General features: G+C 35.4%; 1 protein-coding gene across 14 annotated transcripts in view; it reads right to left on the bottom strand.

The window, feature by feature from the left end:
• Positions 1 to 18,025, bottom strand: part of TRDN (triadin) — a 278,614-nt gene that overhangs the window by 167,374 nt on the left and 93,215 nt on the right. The gene's annotated exons all lie outside the window — the stretch shown is intronic.

The following is an 18,025-nucleotide window of genomic DNA, read 5'->3' on the forward strand; positions in this document are numbered from 1 at the left end:
TGCTTGAGCAAGATGCATGACTTTAGTACAGACTTATAGAAAAGTATTTATTCACATTCAAATAATGTCAGAAAATGCTATTGAAATTAGGGATTATTTTGCTCTATTAATGGATACATTACAAATAATATACAATAATATGTAATAAATTATATCAATAGAATATTATATTGATAGAATTTTATAATAAAAGAAATATTTAGTATAAAGTCTTTATGCTTGGAATCAAATGGCTATAAGTGAGAGTTTTGGCTCCATCACCTGTAATCTGTGTGAGCTTGAAAATCTGAAGATTCCAAGCATCAATTTATGAAATGAGGATTAAGTGATAAAACAGCCAACACAGCCCTGACTGGTTTGGCTCAGTGGATAGAGCATCAGCCTATGGACTGAAAGGTCCCAGGTTCGATTCCAGTCAAGGGCATGTACCTTGGTTGTGGGCACATCCCCTGTGGGGAATGTGCAGGAGGCAGCTGATCAATGTTTCTCTCTCATCGATGTTTCTGACTCTCTATCCCTCTCCCTTCCTCTCTGTAAAAAATCAATAAAATATATTTTTAAAAAACCAGCCAACATATAATACTCAAAATATCAATTCTTTTCCCAATGATGTATTTACAGTTTATAGCCCATCTATTCTCATGAGAGGACTTGAAACAGACTTTTGGGGAAAACAAAGACATAACAGATAAAATTAAAAATGACAAAATAGCACAACTCATTTACAGGAAAGATGATTATAATTTTATTAGGAGTTTATTCCTTTGGAATTCCTGAGGATTGTTACTCTCTGAAGGACATATTTAGGTTGTTGAAATTTACACTGGGACTCTAAAGGTGTCCTTCATTTTACAAGCTATCACCTGGCGATCCCTCTGACATTCATGCACAGTGAATTGGCTTTATTTTTGTTCCTTGAGTGATTTTTGCTGAATTATTTCCATAAATTTGAATGACATGTTTATAAGTGGCCAATATTTTATTGTTTTGAAGTCTTTCTGATAGAAGTGAATTTGATTGCGTTGGGTTTAGTCAAATTTCACCGGGGATAGTTTACAGTGTGCGTTCCTACTAATGGTATAAACTATTTGATATTTCTTTATTTTGCTAGAAAAAATGAATGGGATTACTCAGCATATCAATTCATGTGGGCAGCTGTGAGCTGAATTCAGATTGCATGAGTTAAAAAGAAATGCTATACTAAAGTTTAATTTGTCTAATTTCTTTAGTAAAGGGGATTCCCAGGTTAAAAATCATTTCTAGATAACTGAATCAACCCTTTAAATCTTGAAACAAATGTTGAGGGTACTTTTTCCTCTAATGCTCGATATTTCATCCCTTAGGTCACTATTGCATTTTTAGAGGCACTGAGTACATCAGAAGACTTCAAACTCTTTGAAAGGCCTCCGAACTGCAAGCAATGAATGGTGGTGGATCCTGGGATGGACAAGGTATCACTCTAGTAAGTGATCATAGAGTTAAAATCCATTTAAATTAAAAAATATATACAAAGTGTGAAATCACTACAAATTCTTGTCTCAATTTTTTCTTTCAGTTTCATAGAAGGCATTTGTAAATCTATGATGAAAGGTAAAATGGGAAGATATGAATTTAGTAAGAAAATGATACTGCATTACTTTTATGCGTCAGAAAAAGATTCCCAGAATGACTATTTTTGTAACATATGGAATAATACTTTTAATATTTAAAATTTAATAAATACTAAAATTAAATGAAAATATGGCTTTATATATTAGGCTGAGACATGTGATTGTGTGACAGTAAGGACACCTTGACGTTTAAGTTTCCTTACCGAGAGTCTTTTGTATATTTGGACCAAGTACAAAATGGAGGGAGGGATTTGGGGTATCAACCACTCCTCCCTACTTATCCCATCTATCCCAGGTCTGCAAATTTGCATATGAGAAGATAATCTTACCTATAAGGGAAACATCTGAGGAAGTTCTGGTGTTTGTATTAGGTGGGTGTATCAAGGAGGTTTTCAATGTAATAATAAGCATCTTCATCTCTCCCCCTTGCGTGTTGCTAAATTCTACACATGCACTTTGCATTCCTTGAACTCAGTATAGTGGAGGGGAGAGACAGTAAACAGGCAATTATTACTTAATTCTCAGTTGTTTCAAGGCAAACTAAGAACAGTGGTGTCTGATCCAGCCTAGTTATGGTAAGTGTTAATGGACATAACAGTACAAATAAAACCACTGAAGGACCACAGTGAAGATGGAGAAATACCCTGTTGTTCCAGAGCTTACATTAGAGATGGAGGAGGCGGGTGATAAGCCAGACAGACCGTTTTAGACCTCGTACAGGGAGAAACATGAAAGCAGAGAGGAGGCAGAGGAGGCTGGGAGCAAGATGATGCTCTGGTGAAGGGCAGGGCTTCCACAAAGCAGGGTTGGACTAAATGTAGGGTGTCCCCGCCGTGTATACACACACTTTGATAATTACAAAGACAGTACTTATTAAAACAGATTCATTTTCAAAATTGAGCTGTCAGCTGTTAAAGCGTGTATACATTTTTGGGGGGACGCCCTATATACGGAGCTTTGTGAGAATTAGGGAAACACGCCCTCTCTGGGCGTGTGCAGTTCACAGAGGCGATTTTGATTTTCGCCAGAAGGACTTGCTTCGTGCAAAGCTAAGAGGCAACTCTTCGCCTGGGCAGCTGCCGCCCCAGTCCAAGGCAAGCTGTCTCCAGCCAGGAAAGGAACGGAGTGTGGGGCCTTTTGTGTAAGCACACAAACTGCACAAGACTGTGTAATGTATGGAGTGCCCACTCGCACAGAGCGGTACACTTGAGCTCTGACTTGAATAAGAAAGAGTGAACCACAGGACGATCTCTAATAAACGGGTTGCTGACAGGGAAAAGCAAGTCAAACAGCCTAAGCCAGGAACCAGCCCAGCTTGCTGGAGGGTCAGAGGGGCTGGAGAGCAGAGACAGGGTCTTATCACAGCATTCTAGGTGGTTCCACTATGTTTGGAACAGCTTTTGGGACAGTGTTCTAAGGCCAATGGTAAACTTGTAAAGGATTTAGTATGATCTATAGGCTTTTGAAAAAGGTCACTGGCTATTGTGTGAACAAAAATAATGCTTGTGAAAAAAAAAAAGGGTATAAGAGACAGTAGGATATCAGTTGGAGATTATTGAAATAAACCAGATGAGAGATGATGTGGGCTTACACTGGGTGTGTTTCAGTGGAGATTTAGCCATTCGTGCAATAAATATTTGTAGAGTGCCTGCTAGTACTGGGACATGGAGTTATAGTTGTGAACAGTACAGACAAAATCACCTTGTTCATGGAGCTGAGATTCTATTGAAAGGGACAAAACACATCAACTAAATAAGTAAAATGGAAATAAGTACCCTATTTTAAAATGTATCAAGAAAGAGTAATAAGAAATGCTATTCAGAATAATAGGTGGCAATCTATAATAATAAAAGGGTAATATGCTAATTAGACCAGATGTCCTTCCAGGATGAAGCCAGGGCTGCAGCTGCCACAGCTGTGAGGGAGGGATCCAGGCAGCCAAGGCTGCAAAGGCCTACTGTTGCATGAATTTCATGCATTGGGCCTCTAGTTTTAAATATATGGTCAATGAAAAACATAGAAATCTTAGGTAGGTGGATTAATTCAGAGGACATTTTGACTAAAACCCAGTAGGGCTTTTAAATGAGTTTGATGTGGGAAGAGAGAGAAAGAGATCAAGGGTGCACAATTTAACGTGAACATTTGGAAGCAAATGAGAAGTCTATACCCAGATACGGGCAGCACATTTTTCATTTACCCATCTAGATACTGTGTATGGACTAATGGCTTCATTGTTTTGTCACTTGAATTATGAGTTCTCAGTTTTGCCAGAAGACATATACAGAACACAATGAAGAAGAGGACACAATTATTTCATTGGGTTATTCTAATAATATATATTTTAATAGTAATTAATTCTCATATTTTTGATGATTTTGGAAAGTTTTAAGCAAATGGATTATTTTATGTAAATTGGCTATGTGACCCTACTAAAACACCAAAACTTCAACTTCTAAGATCAAAGAGCATCCTCCAAGCCAAAATGTTTCTACTAGAAAGGTTTCTTTGCTTCCTATAAAAAGCTTCCCTAATATTTCCATGTGTTATTATATATTTGCATATTCACTTTGATGGAAAGCAAGGACAAGTAGCCAAATACATATTTCATACATTCTTTTGATTAAAAATGATAAAGGTAACATTTCTGTTTTTTCCCCTTCATCTTCAATTTATGAACTAGAAAAAATTTCATGGACTAGTCAACTCAAAAAAGGAAATAAAATTCATTCAAGATCATATCATTGTTCCATTTATTCTTGTACCTCGATTATGACAGAATACCTGATGTTGGGAACTTAACAAAAGTAGATGCATCAAATCATAATTATAGAGTTTGGGGATGTAGAAGAAACTTTTGAAATCAGCTATTTCAAAGTCCTAATGTTTTAGATGAAAAGGAAAAAAGGTCTCTAGAAAGATAAGTGGCTAAACCAATGTCCTGCATGGAGAGCAGAACGAATTTAAGATTAAGATTTTTGGACTTCATTTGGTTTTTCTATCTATTGAATACCTATTTAGAAAGTTAATATAAATGACAATTATTTTACCTATTATGAAAAATGACTCATAACCATTGGAAGACCTGTAAATATTCATTTCCTAATATACAAAGTTATATAGCTTTCTTCAGTAGTCATGTTTTGTTTAACATTAATTAGATGCTGAATTAACTTCAAGCAACCCATCAAAGAGGCTCAGTACATTAAGACAAATTTCCTTATTACCTGGCCTCATTGTCACAATTCTAAATACATTGTCAACTGGTATGTTTTCAAAACTTTCAGAATTACTAATTCTTCTTTCCTCAAATATATTTTTTCTAGTTATCTGAACAATATCTCTTTCAACTCCACACCAAATCATATTTGTACATAGGGTGAGGCCTGGAGGAGTCAGTGGAGATGGAATATGCAGACAAATAGGTAATATTAATTCCATATTTTTCTTTTAGTATGAAGGCCAAAGTTGGTAGAAAAAAAGATTTATAAGACATATTAGCTGGATTAAATTTTCCATTTAAAAAACATAAAAATAAAAACGATCTCATGTACTTAAAATGCAGATGTCCTACTTGCCATGGAGTCATCCAGTGAAATGTTAAATATCTGCGAAATTTCAAATTCTCATCATTTGAAAAACAGTGTTGCTTCTCTTTTATACAGAAATCTCATTCATATAAAATAAAAAATAAAATCAATTAGACACTTTTCAACTGCCCATTTAGCCATTTCCACACCACTCCAGACTGGGGAAAGGAAAGGGATTTTGCAACTGTCCTACTCTTTGTTTCCACCAGTGGGAAAATTTATTTCCTTTTTCTTTTTTAAAAAATTGTCTCTGACACATGAAAATATTCTGTGTTCATAAGCAATTCAAAGAGACACAGAAAGCCCAAGGAAGAAGCATAGAACCAATTAATAGGGGACCTTCTGTTTTTTGAAATATACCTCAGGAAGAGAAAAATGACTTGATGTTTTGTTTTAGGGGGACTTTTTCTGCTGGGTTCTTTAATAAAGATGACAAAACTCCACACCTTTTCAATTACAGGCATAGGACATAACTTTAATATTTCAATGCTTGCACTTAATAGATAAAGGATAAAATGGGAACATGATAATAATTACTATTTAATAGGCTTAAAGACACCATTAAATTTACAAATATGTTCTCACTTGAATGACACATTTGAAAGTCATCCAACTTCTCTTCCTGTTTTAAATTGTATGTAATTAATATTAGTTTGGCATTTAAAACAATACACACTGCTTATCCAGTGTCTGCCAGGAGGCTATTTATAATTATACAAAAAATAATCCTCTGGGAGGAATCATTATTAATGTAATTATTGTCATGCATCACAGAAAATAGAAAAGGTTTACATCTTATGAAACTGCCATATGAGAGGAAATATTAAATCATCAGTTTGTTTTTCAGAGGGTGTTTTAATATGACAATTTTGTCCTTTTCCTATTTATTTCCCTCACTTTCTATACGAGATTACAATTGTTACAATGACTCATGTCACTAAGCACGTGCTTATTACCTAAACACTGTGGACAGTTTCAATAGAAAGTGGTTTGTAAGTGACAATTTTTCCTTCAGGAAAGCAGCATATCAATCAGAAATCAGAAATATTGACTAAAATAGTATAGTGGGGATGTTAGAGAGATAGGAATAATAAAAAGTGAATGACAAAGGACAGACATGAAGTATAATGAGGTCTAATTTGAAAGGACACACAGTGGGGTAGATGACATCTATGTTGTGAGATGTTCCTCTGTTCATTTTTTACTGTATATTGGTTTCTAACTTGGTATTATTATTTTTTTAATATATTATTGATCTCAGACAGGAAGGGAGAGGGAGCGAGAGATAGAAACATCAATGATGAGAGAGAATCATCGATTGGCTGCCTCCTGCACATCCCCCACTGGGGATTGAGCCCACAACCCAGGCATGTGCCCTGACCGGGAATCGAACCATGACCTCCTGATTCATAGGCTGCTGTTCAACTACTGAGCCACGCCAGCCGGGCTCACTTGGTATTATTAATTTTAAAAAAGTGCATCAAATTAGATCACTGCATGTTTTTCCCTGTTGGGGTGAAAAAATTGACCACCTAAATAGGAAAAAATGCTGATCTCATTGTAAACAGTGAATAACAATCATAAGAAAGCTGACGATAAGCATTGACAAAATACTAGCCCTACAGCTTTATGAAGCCCGTCCTGACCTCTGTGCCCCCTCCTCTCTAGACATATATAATGAGTAAAATCTGCATCATATTATTTAGTACTTCATTAATACCTTCCCATTTTCTCCCCTAGTTTCTTTATAATGTTCATTGTTTTATTGTAATCATCTTTGCCTAGATGGTTACCTCCTTCTGCTTTGAAACTCATGTTATAACCACTAGCATTGAGTACCTACTAGGGATTCAGTGACTGCTGGAAATTAATCAAGTGACCTTGAGTTTATCAACATGATGTTGATGAGGATATAAATAATCAAAATATATTGTCTTCAAATGTGAGAGAATTATTATATTATTGCTGCAATATAGAATGTTTTAGAAAACCAAAATGTGAAATATATTGGGCTAGAACAGCAGCCATAAAGCTGATCAAACTGTACTGAGCAACTTGTTGAACAGTTTACAGATGGTAACATTACTGTTAATGCAAAATTCATTATTGCCGTCTTACACAAATATCCTATACAGGAAAAAAGCTATGGATAAGAAATATTTGTTTATCAAAGAGGTCTCTTTAAAAGTAGTTATATCACACTACTTAGTTTACAATTGGTTATACAAAATGGGCATGGAGAGTACTAATTTCCATCTTTAAAATAAGGTATTTATTTGAATGGTTAGAAAGTCCTAGAAGCTCTGTCCTTTTTCTACTAGGTACACATAAATGAACCTTAGAATAGCACTAGGGGAATACATTCACGTAATTACTAGAATGCTTTTTAAATCTGCACTCTTGCATATAAAGTGACAGATAAGATTATTATAAGACATGACACATTAATAAATAACATCTAATTAGTTTGATAATTCTTTGATTAAGACTTAATTTTCCTTGCTTTTCATGAAGTTATTCAAATTACTCTGTATTATTTGTTCCTTTTCAGACTGTTTTAGAATGTGCTTTGAATAGTCCCAGTAGGTTACCTGAGAAGAAATTTTTTCTTGCCTGATAGCAGGCCCATGCCATTAATAGTGACAAGTTTGACCAAAACAACACTTTAATGAAAACTCCCTCCCAGCAAAGATATCCCTCTAGAATCTGACACCTTTTTCAAAAGGGTAGGAGACAAAATCCTGAGAATGTGAGTAAACAAATGAAACTTTAGGCCTTCCTTTTGTTCCCTTTAATGGGCACAGAGAAAGTAAAATCATATCAACATTCTATTGCGGGGAGAGAAGTCTTATTTACTAGCTTTCTCCCCAGGCCCAAAGCCCTTTATCACATGAAGCATACACAGAGTGGTAGCAACATGGGAGGAATCACTGCCACTCAGAAGTGTTTGGATCTATTTCTGTGTACATTCCAGCTATTTATAGAACTAGAATGTTTAATGGATTGATTGAGACAAATATGAAAATCAGCTACATTTATCTTGAGCAGCTCCCACAGAGTTCAAAAAATCAGAAGGCAACTTTCAGGGGGGCATGCCAAACCCAGGAACTAGGCACGCCTGTAGTTAAGTATAGGTTCTCTCTCCTTTTTCCTGTCACTCTGTCTAATTCTGTATGCTGCCTGCAGTGTGTGATGCACACAGCCACCCCTGCTCTGTTAATTATGAGCCTCTGTCTCTAGAGATAGTGCCAATAACTCCTTTAAGAATCTTTATAAAGGGCCTATTTACAATGCTTAGAAACCTGTCAGCTTTTTAAATAACAAGATTATTTCTAGGAATGAATAAAGAGGGATGCTTTGGGATGATCATCAATAAATTGTTTTCTGCGAGATAAATACTATACATCATGAATTCAATTTAATAAACACATCATGTATCTGGCAAAGTATGAGGCAGTAGGGATTTAAAGGCAAGTGTTTCTGGAAGGTATGTATAAGGCAGAAAGGCAAAACTTGTTAGGGAGAGAATGATAATGATATACAGTAATTAAATCAGGAAGATATAGAATGGTGGGTAGAAAAATGACAATTTTGCTATATTTAGGCAGCCCACTACCCCACCACCACTATAAACTTAAATAGGACTTATTATGTTTGCCCTAGTTAGGTAGTGTTTTAAGTATATGTGGGGTGAGTGAGTGTGTGTGTGTGAATTAACCCAAACATTAACCCTATAAAATAATATCTAATATTCCATTTTAGAGAAGTCAGCACCATCCCTATTTGCTAATTGCTGTATCTATAGAATCTAGCATAGTTCTTAGAAGTCACCCAGAAGACACATAAACCAAAGTCATTGCATGTATGTAATGCAGGGTGTTTTTATAAGCTCTTCAACATAACATGATAAATTATTTAATTATTATCCACATCTAATAGGTACTAGAGCCAAGGCTAAAGGACATCAGGTGTCTAGAATGGGCAAAATTGGTCTGAGATATTATTTTTTTTGAGGTGGTTCTGAAAAAATGTTTTCCTCTTCCTAACAAAGTTCTACCTGCAGCAACTTTTAGGTGTTCAATTAGTAAAGAAGAGTCAACACTCAGAGAGCTGCGGGTGCTCAAGAACACTTTGACCACTGGCTAATGGATGCTGCAACCCGATCACCCTCATTCCACAGAGGAGGACATGGAGGCCTAGAGAGACTGATTCGCTTGACTAAGTCATATTCAGGCAAGGGGTGGAACCTCGATTCGAAGCCAGGCAGCCTGGATCTGAAGTCTGTGGGCTTAAGCACCTGCTCTCACTGCCTGAAATGTCTGTGCACTAGGTGACTGGCTCTGTAGAGTGAAAATAAAACAACGCAAAACAACAGAAACCAGCCAGAGACGGAAAAGCAGCTCTTGCTCCATTTTAGGTTATAAACAGGTCCAATTCTAGCCCTTTCCATATTACACTGTGGTTTTAACAAACTGTCACACATATTTCACTGTTTTCATTTATGTCTAGACCTCATTTAAACTTCTATGTGTATGAATGTAAAGTGTCAAAACAATTTGTAGCATTTTGAGTTGCAAAATTAATTGCTTAAGTCATTATAGACTGGTCCCCCATTACCACTTATGTGAACAATGGCTTAGGAAGTGTGCTTTAGGCTCATGTGTTAGGCTCATCAGATTTAGTGATATTTCACAAGCTGTATCCCATTTCCAATCACTTAAGCAGAATGTTGCCTGATCACGCTCTCAAATGCTGGTGTCATGTCATTGTTCTATTTAAAATCCTTCAAAGACTCTCTTCCACGCCAAATACCGGCTTTGCCTGATTGAGCAAGTGTCTGTAATCTGTCACCACTAACTTATCATGTCTTATTTCCCAATGTTTTCTAATCTTAATGTATCCTCTTGCCAGTCTGACATCCTCGCTGTCATATAAATACATCAGTTTTATATGCACTGCCATGTCATGTCCCATTCATTTTCTCTTTCACTCATGTACAAAGCAAGCCCTATATATTCTTTACTACATAGGCAAATATTATCCATCTTTCAAGTTCTAGATGCATTTTACCTTCCCTAATGTCAGGAATCAAAGGTGTCTCTCCTCTGAAACTTGTAACAGTTAGTGTCTGTATTATACAATCTAACTCAGGTTTAAATTTTTTCTTTTATTAGTTTCTTTTTCCTTTCAAAGAATCATCCACTCAATTTGTTAAAGTTAATCATCATCTTTCAGTATTCTTATTTCTTTAGCTGTGCTGAGCTGAGCCTGTGGCCTACGGCTGCTGAACATGAAGATATTCAGTCTTTGTACACTGACTTATTTCACTCACTCCTCTGGCCACCCATCTCCACTGCTGACCTCTCCCTGAAACTCCATACTTGATTGATTATCTAAGGCCTACTTTAGAGAGTTTGCTGTGAGAATTAAATGAGTAATGTGCATGAAAATACCTGGTATTAACCTTGGTATTTAGTAGGTGCTAAAGAAATAATGTTTGGATGGGAATCTTCACATAGTCCCCTTTGCAACTGAATACCATCTGTGGCTTTAAGAATAGGTGATGAGTTCAAGGTCCCCTACTTCTTCAGTCCCACCTACTCCATTGAGTTCTGATCCACTCTTTTCTTCACTCCCTATTTAGGTCATCACTTTGACTTTTCAGGCCAACAATCTCTGAATAATCTTCTATATTCCTCACCTTTGGTATCTGTAATAATAAATGCCATGATTCTACATCTGGGGCATCTTTGACCTCATCATAATCCTCTCCATCCCGTCTCCCAAGGCCAAGCTTTACTTCCTCTCCTCGGACTTATCCTGTCAGGTCATTCCAATTCCATTCTCTCCCAACCATCTTGCGCAATGCTTCTAATTCTGATTCTCTTTCCACGTCCTCCCAATGCCAACCAAAGTGAACCACTTGTGGTTTCCCATCTATGGCTGGGAAGCAGGGAGATTTGATCTCATTCCTGAAGACTCTAGAATTGGGCAGGCCTGGCTTTGAATCTCCTACAGGGCATGAGGAAACACTTCAACTCTCTATACCTCAATGACCTCTTCTATGAGACAGGCATGGCACCCCTCCCAATATTTTATAAGAATAAAGTAAGATTATTTAAGAACCTAGCAGAGTAAACACTCAACAACTGGTAGTCACAAAATAATACTTCATTAATATCTCTTCAACCTTATATGTTTCTATTCTTAATTTCACATAAGCATATCTTACCAATGTCTCAAGACTCACTTTTTATGTTTTCCATAAGATCTCCTCTGATAGGTCACACTAGGAAACTATAGTTTTGATACCATTGTAATTAGCTGGTTATTAATAATAGAAAAGGAGCAAAGGGAAGGCCAGGCATTATAGGCATGTCATTTGGGCAGCTTCATCAGGAAGCTACAACTTTACATTCCAGATGGGCCCAAGAAAGGGAAAATAGACACATGAAGTTAAGGGGGACTAGGAAAGTGCTTGCTATCAATCACATCTGGGACAGAGACGGTTGTGCAGAATGGGCATGGCCACTGCAAGGATGTGAAGATTTGGGAGGCATAACCCTGAACAAAAAAGTTCACTCTCTTGTGCTCTTGGCTCTCTTGGACTTGTGTGACTCTGGGCTTGTGGGGCTTTTTTGCTCCTGCTTCCCTGCATTTGCCCACATGGTCCACAGCCATGTGGACCTCATATGCAATAGACAAATGGACTGCAACTAGCTTAATGCTGTACTAGACCCTGCTCCAACATGGAATGGAAACTCCGGCCACTGGCCTTGCTTTTAGCTTTACTGAAATCCCAGCTATACTTCTTCTATGACTGGACTAAGGGAAATGGGACTTTGGATGTAATTCCACAGAAATAAAGCTTTCTACCATATCTCATCCTCTCATGGGGGCTCTGGAAATTTTTATTCCAGCGGTACCCCAAGAACCTCAATCTCACTAGCAATGGGGGAAGATGGGGTATGTTTTCTCTGATAACAGTTTTGTAGTAAACTTCCATAGTAAAAGAGAAAGCAAAGGATTGTGGGGGGGGAGTAATTGTACATATTTTATTTTGTAATTTAAAAAACTTTAAGAATTAAGCTTTATGAAGAAACTGAGACTCAATGAATACAGCTAAAAATACTCAGGCAGAGAATTTAAATCCTGGCTTGTATGACCCCGCATTATGTTCTCTTGGTTTTCAGTATGCTATCAGGGTCCATAGGAGCCAATTAGTTTTTGAGTTTCTTTTTTCAAGCAGTTGTAATTATTTGTAGAGACTGATATGTCTTATTTTATTTTTTCTTATAGGTCTTCCAGGGAACAAAGAAAAACATTACTTATTTTTTAAGCATAATAAAATGCATTGTATCTTGTAATCACCATGCGGCACAATTGAGCAATTTAAAAAATCCAGGACCCATTATGAAATCTTCATGATCTATTTTTACCTATACCTTGAACATTTTCTATTTTATAAACTTAGGAATTATTTCATTATTATTCGTCAATTATTCCCAACAATGCCAAAAAAGACTAAAATAATAAAAAATGGAATAGTGATGAATTGTCTAGAAGGATGATGCAATTGTAAAATTGTAATAAAAATCAGCATTATCTCATGTGTTGTCCCACATGTTGAGTACGTATTGCATCATCATTCAAGAAGGCATAAAAGAAGTTTAAAGACATTTATATGGTCTACTTTTAGTTTCACTGAACACAGTTTAGAATTTAGAATTTTTTTCCATCCATAACCACAAAGAGAAGCAAATTGATAGAGGAAGATGTTTCAGTGATTAGACAAATCAGAAGATGAATGCAAAAAAGGCTAATAACAGTATGCTAAACTTTAATGATTAGGGAAATTGAAAATGATCAGTCAAGTGAAATCTCATTTCATGAATCTTCAAATGACAATGTATTTTCTCAAATTCAAGAATCAAGTGAGCAATACATTTCAAAGAACGAAACAGGAAATATGGCATCTTCATTCGGTTAGTCCTTCAATCGGAAGGACTTTATCATGCAATATTTTGTGGCAAGAACATGAACCATTTAATTTTGTTAAAAGGGTATGTACAGTACTCTTTCATCTTTTATAAATTCAGTGTGCCAAAATTTATGGTTTTTAAATATACAAATGCTGAAGAAATATGAAGACAGGTATCAGAAGGCATTTGCTAATGTATAAATAAAAAATCATTGGGTTAATCATTCTAATTAATGCTTACAAATTTAAATATGAAAACAGTTTGCACATATGAAATAAAAATTACATAATTTTTCAACAAAATAATGAGCCATCAAAGATTTCAAAAATTCAACTGTTGCATTTTGATGATGTAATTAATAATATACTAGAACCTAGTAAATATGAGTTTGAAATCTGGAATTAGTACCTATAAATAAATACAGTGCAATTTTACTCATGATAGCTGATGAGCAGTCAGTTTTTTTCTGAAAATGTTTCTAATTTGGAGTATATGAACCTTTGATATTAGGAAAAAATGGAATAATAATGAATAACATTAGTGAAATGAAATAAACATTTAGCCTTGCTATGTTTAAGTTCTTATGAAAATTTTGCTATCTTTTTATTATTACTTCTGTAACAATTTTTTAAATGGTTCAAAATATTTAAAAAACAATAACATTAAGAAGTCCAAGTGGTATTTGAAGATCATTATTTATTCCTAGTATACTGAGATTAACATGTACATTTTCTGAGCCTCTATTGCATACTTATCAAGTTACCCTTAGTTATAAAATGATTTATGACATCTTATCTCTTTTCTGGACTGTCAACTTGCTGAAGGAATTCAACAAATAGAATTGAGTATACATCAAAACTCCCAAATATTTTGTTCTGTGAAAATAAATGGATGTTTGGAACTAAAGTGAGTATATTTTTATGAGGCAGTCTTTTTTGGAGGAGAGGCAAGTATGGCTGAATCGTACGAAATCTTCTCCAATACAGCCAATTAAGTTCTGCAATTCATTGGATTAAACCATTAAATAACAGTTAATATAATGCAATTACATTTGTCCTCTTATCAGCGGGATCAAACCAGAAATTCAGTTATACGCCACTGAATTTTAAGAAAAGGATCTTAATAAAATGAGAGCACTAACATTCCTTGAGGCTCTTTCTAGCTATGGAATTGGAATACAGGCTGCCAACGAATACCTTACTATAGTCAGAGAAAATTTTGATAAGTGAATACCTTCAATTTTAAGAGGCATAGAAAATAGAATAAATTACCTTGGCATGAATTCTTGGCTCAAGTAAAAGTGAGATAGTAGTTAGAATTTCAATGGTGGGATAACTTCTAAGGAATAAACATTAACTTGTATTGAACTTTAATCATAATGGCTACAGACACGAAAAGCTGAAAAAAAGTGTTAAAATTACTAAGCCAAAGCACACTAACCCTGGATTTTGTACTGGACATTTAAATTGATTTCTTTATCTAGAGTTAATATAAAGAGATCTGTGAGCCCTGTGATTTCTTACTTATACAAATTTGTTGACTTGGTTGACTCTGTCCGATGATGTATGCAATTCATTTGAGCCAGGTGGAAGTTGATGAATAGGAAATATGAAAATGCCTAGCAACATCATGATTTTAAAAAAAATAACCTACCTAAATGAAAACAAATCAAACCCAAACAAAAACAAAGCAAAAAAACCTGTTGATATGGCTGCAACTGCTGTTATAGCTTTCACTGAAGAAAAATGTACGTAGCATCAAAAAAGAAAATTCGAATTACTAGAACTTTAATAAAGAGAAATCAACTTTGAAAATCTAAAATAATTTATCTTGACCATCTGTACTATCAATTTCTAAAAACTAAAAAGAAATTAAAAACACACACAAAAAAAACCCCTCATGAACTGAGTCTCAATATTGCAACTAATGTCTGTCTTGACCAACTTTAATACTTCTCTTATAAGATAATGACAACTAGAGTATATTAGGCCTAAAGTAAAAGTAGGAGTTACCAGCTTCAAAACAGCCACCATAGGGTGACAGGATCTCTCTCTCTCTCTCTCTTCTCTCTCTCTTCTCTCTCTCTCTCTCTCTCTCTCTCTCGCTCTCGCTCTCGCTCTCGCTCTCGCTCTCGCTCTCGCTCTCGCTCTCGCTTGCTCTTGCTTGTGTTCTCTCTAGCTCTCCTTTCTTCTCTCCTTCCTAAGACCGATTATGGACTATTAAAAATAAACTCTCCTATAACATTGACCATCTACAAAATCAAGAGATCTAATAGTGGGGTTGTTAGGTCATTAAAAAGCAGCAAAAAGAGAGTATTTCTGGAGTGGGGAGTTCTTCAAGTGTCCCCGATATCCCTAAAGGTATACATTTAATATATATCTACTCCAATTGCCATAGGACCCCGCCTTAGTAGGTCACTTAGTATGCTCACTTTCTAGATTTAAGTTTTTTCCCCCTTATTTTTTCAACTTAATATAGAGTGATTCAGTACAGGAGAATTTTAGATACAATAAAATGATATGATCCTTATACATTATTCTAGTTTATTAAAATAATCCCTGTAATTGAGGTGGGGATTTTTACGATAGAGAATCAGAAAGAACAATTCAGTTCATCTTCAGATATATAGACAAAAATCTTAGCTAAAAAATAAATATTAACTCTATCATAAAAATATTCTATTTAATAGGATAAAAAGGTGAAACTTGGGACTTAACATCACGGTGTCAGCATACTTCATTAATAAGGTTTTGGGGTTTTTTAATCATCACCCGAGGGTATGTTTTTTAGAGAGAGGAAGGGGAGAGAGATAGACAGATAGATAAATGGAGAAAAAGAAGAGAGAGAGAGAGAGAGAGAGAGAGAGAGAGAGAGAGAGAGAGAGAGAGAGAAGAAAGAAGAGAGAAGAGAGAGGTGTGAGAGATTAACATCGATTGGTTGCCTCCTGTCATGCTCCCTGACCGAGGATCCGCAACCTTTTGATGTAAGGGAGGATGCTCCAACCAACTGAACCAGCTGGTCAGAGCTTAATAAGGTTTTTCAAATTTCAACTGTAACTTGGACTATTTTTGAGGGGGTGACAATATTATGCTAAGGAAATACTGTATCCCAGAGGAAAAAATCAAATTATAGTTTTAAAAACTCATTACTAGTCATTAATAATGAACTCTAGCTAAACAATAACAGGTGTTCCACTAATCCCAAACAGAAACAGATGGAAGCACAAATGTTTTCTAAACAGTGGATACGTGCAGAGCAATAAACTTGGCAGGAATTGTTTTATTCTCGAATTGTCAGTCAGAGTCAAAGTCTTATCACTTGCATTTTCTCAAATTAATATGCCCAGATTAAACCTTATTTCTCATTTCTTGTTTTTCAAAACACAAGCCATATTTTGTGCTTGCTAACTCTATCTTATGTATTATCTCACCAATAAAGTCAATATTAGAATCTTCCTTCTGTACATTGATGAAGATTTATGTTATTTGTTACGTGAAACAAGGGGCATGCTATCCCATACAGGCTTTTCTTCTCCAGAGTCTTCCATTCCATGCCTCACCTCACAAGCAATACTGGTCTACATATTCTTTAATTTTGTATACATTACAGGAACAAACCTTCAAAAGTATGAATGTACATAGATGAAATAAATTAAGAAGGCAATTGGAAAGTCAATGAATGGTTTTAGGAAATCTATAACAATTCAGGATTATTTTCAGGAGTTAGGAGATTACATAGTAGTACCATAGATCTGAACTCATGGCTGTTCAGAGAATGTTCACATATGATGTTAGAGAGGCTCTCCCTGTATTGTTCATAACTAAATTCTTCTTAACTTTTGCAGAGATGGTTTTACTGTTCCTTCTAACCGTAATCTGTTGTTAAATTTTCAGAAAGAAATGATTGGCAGCATGACTATTAAGCTGTTAGTATCTCTCACTGAAATGGGCAGCAAACCTGTCCTCTAAAAGTGAATTAATGGTGTTTATAGACTGGTACTTGTCAATGTTGAGAAACTCCTTTCTGGGGACCCTCACCCAGATAGGCAGAGGTGAAATGGGTGAATTAAAGAATACGGTTATAGTAGCATTTTCTTGTGCATCTACTAGATGCTTTGTCAACAATTCTTCAAGGTTGTTACTGTGATCGAAATTTAAAATGTATTAACCCTAAAGATCAGGTGGAATTCAATGATTTGTTCAAGGTCCAATGTTAGAAAAGGAAGGTGTCAAGAATTATGTCTGTATTTGTGTTGAAAAGCCTCTGTTTTCACTACATTAAACTATCTTCCCGAATGTTTCCATCTACATTTACTATAAAACAATACACATATGTTAACATTAATTGTATCTACTGAAAGAGTCAACACATTTTTCAGTATTTTCCCTCTCATTTCAGTTTCTAATTTATTAAGAAAGTGAAGAAAAATGAGAAGATCAAGAGGAGGAGGAGGGGGGAGGAAATCTACTTGAATATGTTACTAGAATTAACTAACTTTTCCTGAAAGCCAAAGTTCTCATGCTCTTCTAATTTTCTAGGACCTAGGTGTGTTGTATATTTGTTTTAGATACAATATGTCTTTTTGCCAATATATGCATAAATTATGATACATTTTAGAAAGTTTTTCATAAAAATACTTGAGAAACCAAGACATATATATTTTTTAATAGTCTGCTTCAATTATGCTAAGGTATATTAGCTCCTTCCTTAATAATACCAACTTCTTAGAAATGTTTCCCCAAACATTAATATGGTGCCATGGTACCATCAATTTTTAAATATGCAAAAGCCATAGCACAAGTGAAGTCCCTTTTGAGTTGGGGTGGAGAAAACACAATATAATATG

Source organism: Myotis daubentonii, chromosome 6 (genome assembly GCF_963259705.1).
Source record: "Myotis daubentonii chromosome 6, mMyoDau2.1, whole genome shotgun sequence".
NCBI classification, from domain to species: Eukaryota; Metazoa; Chordata; class Mammalia; order Chiroptera; family Vespertilionidae; genus Myotis; species Myotis daubentonii.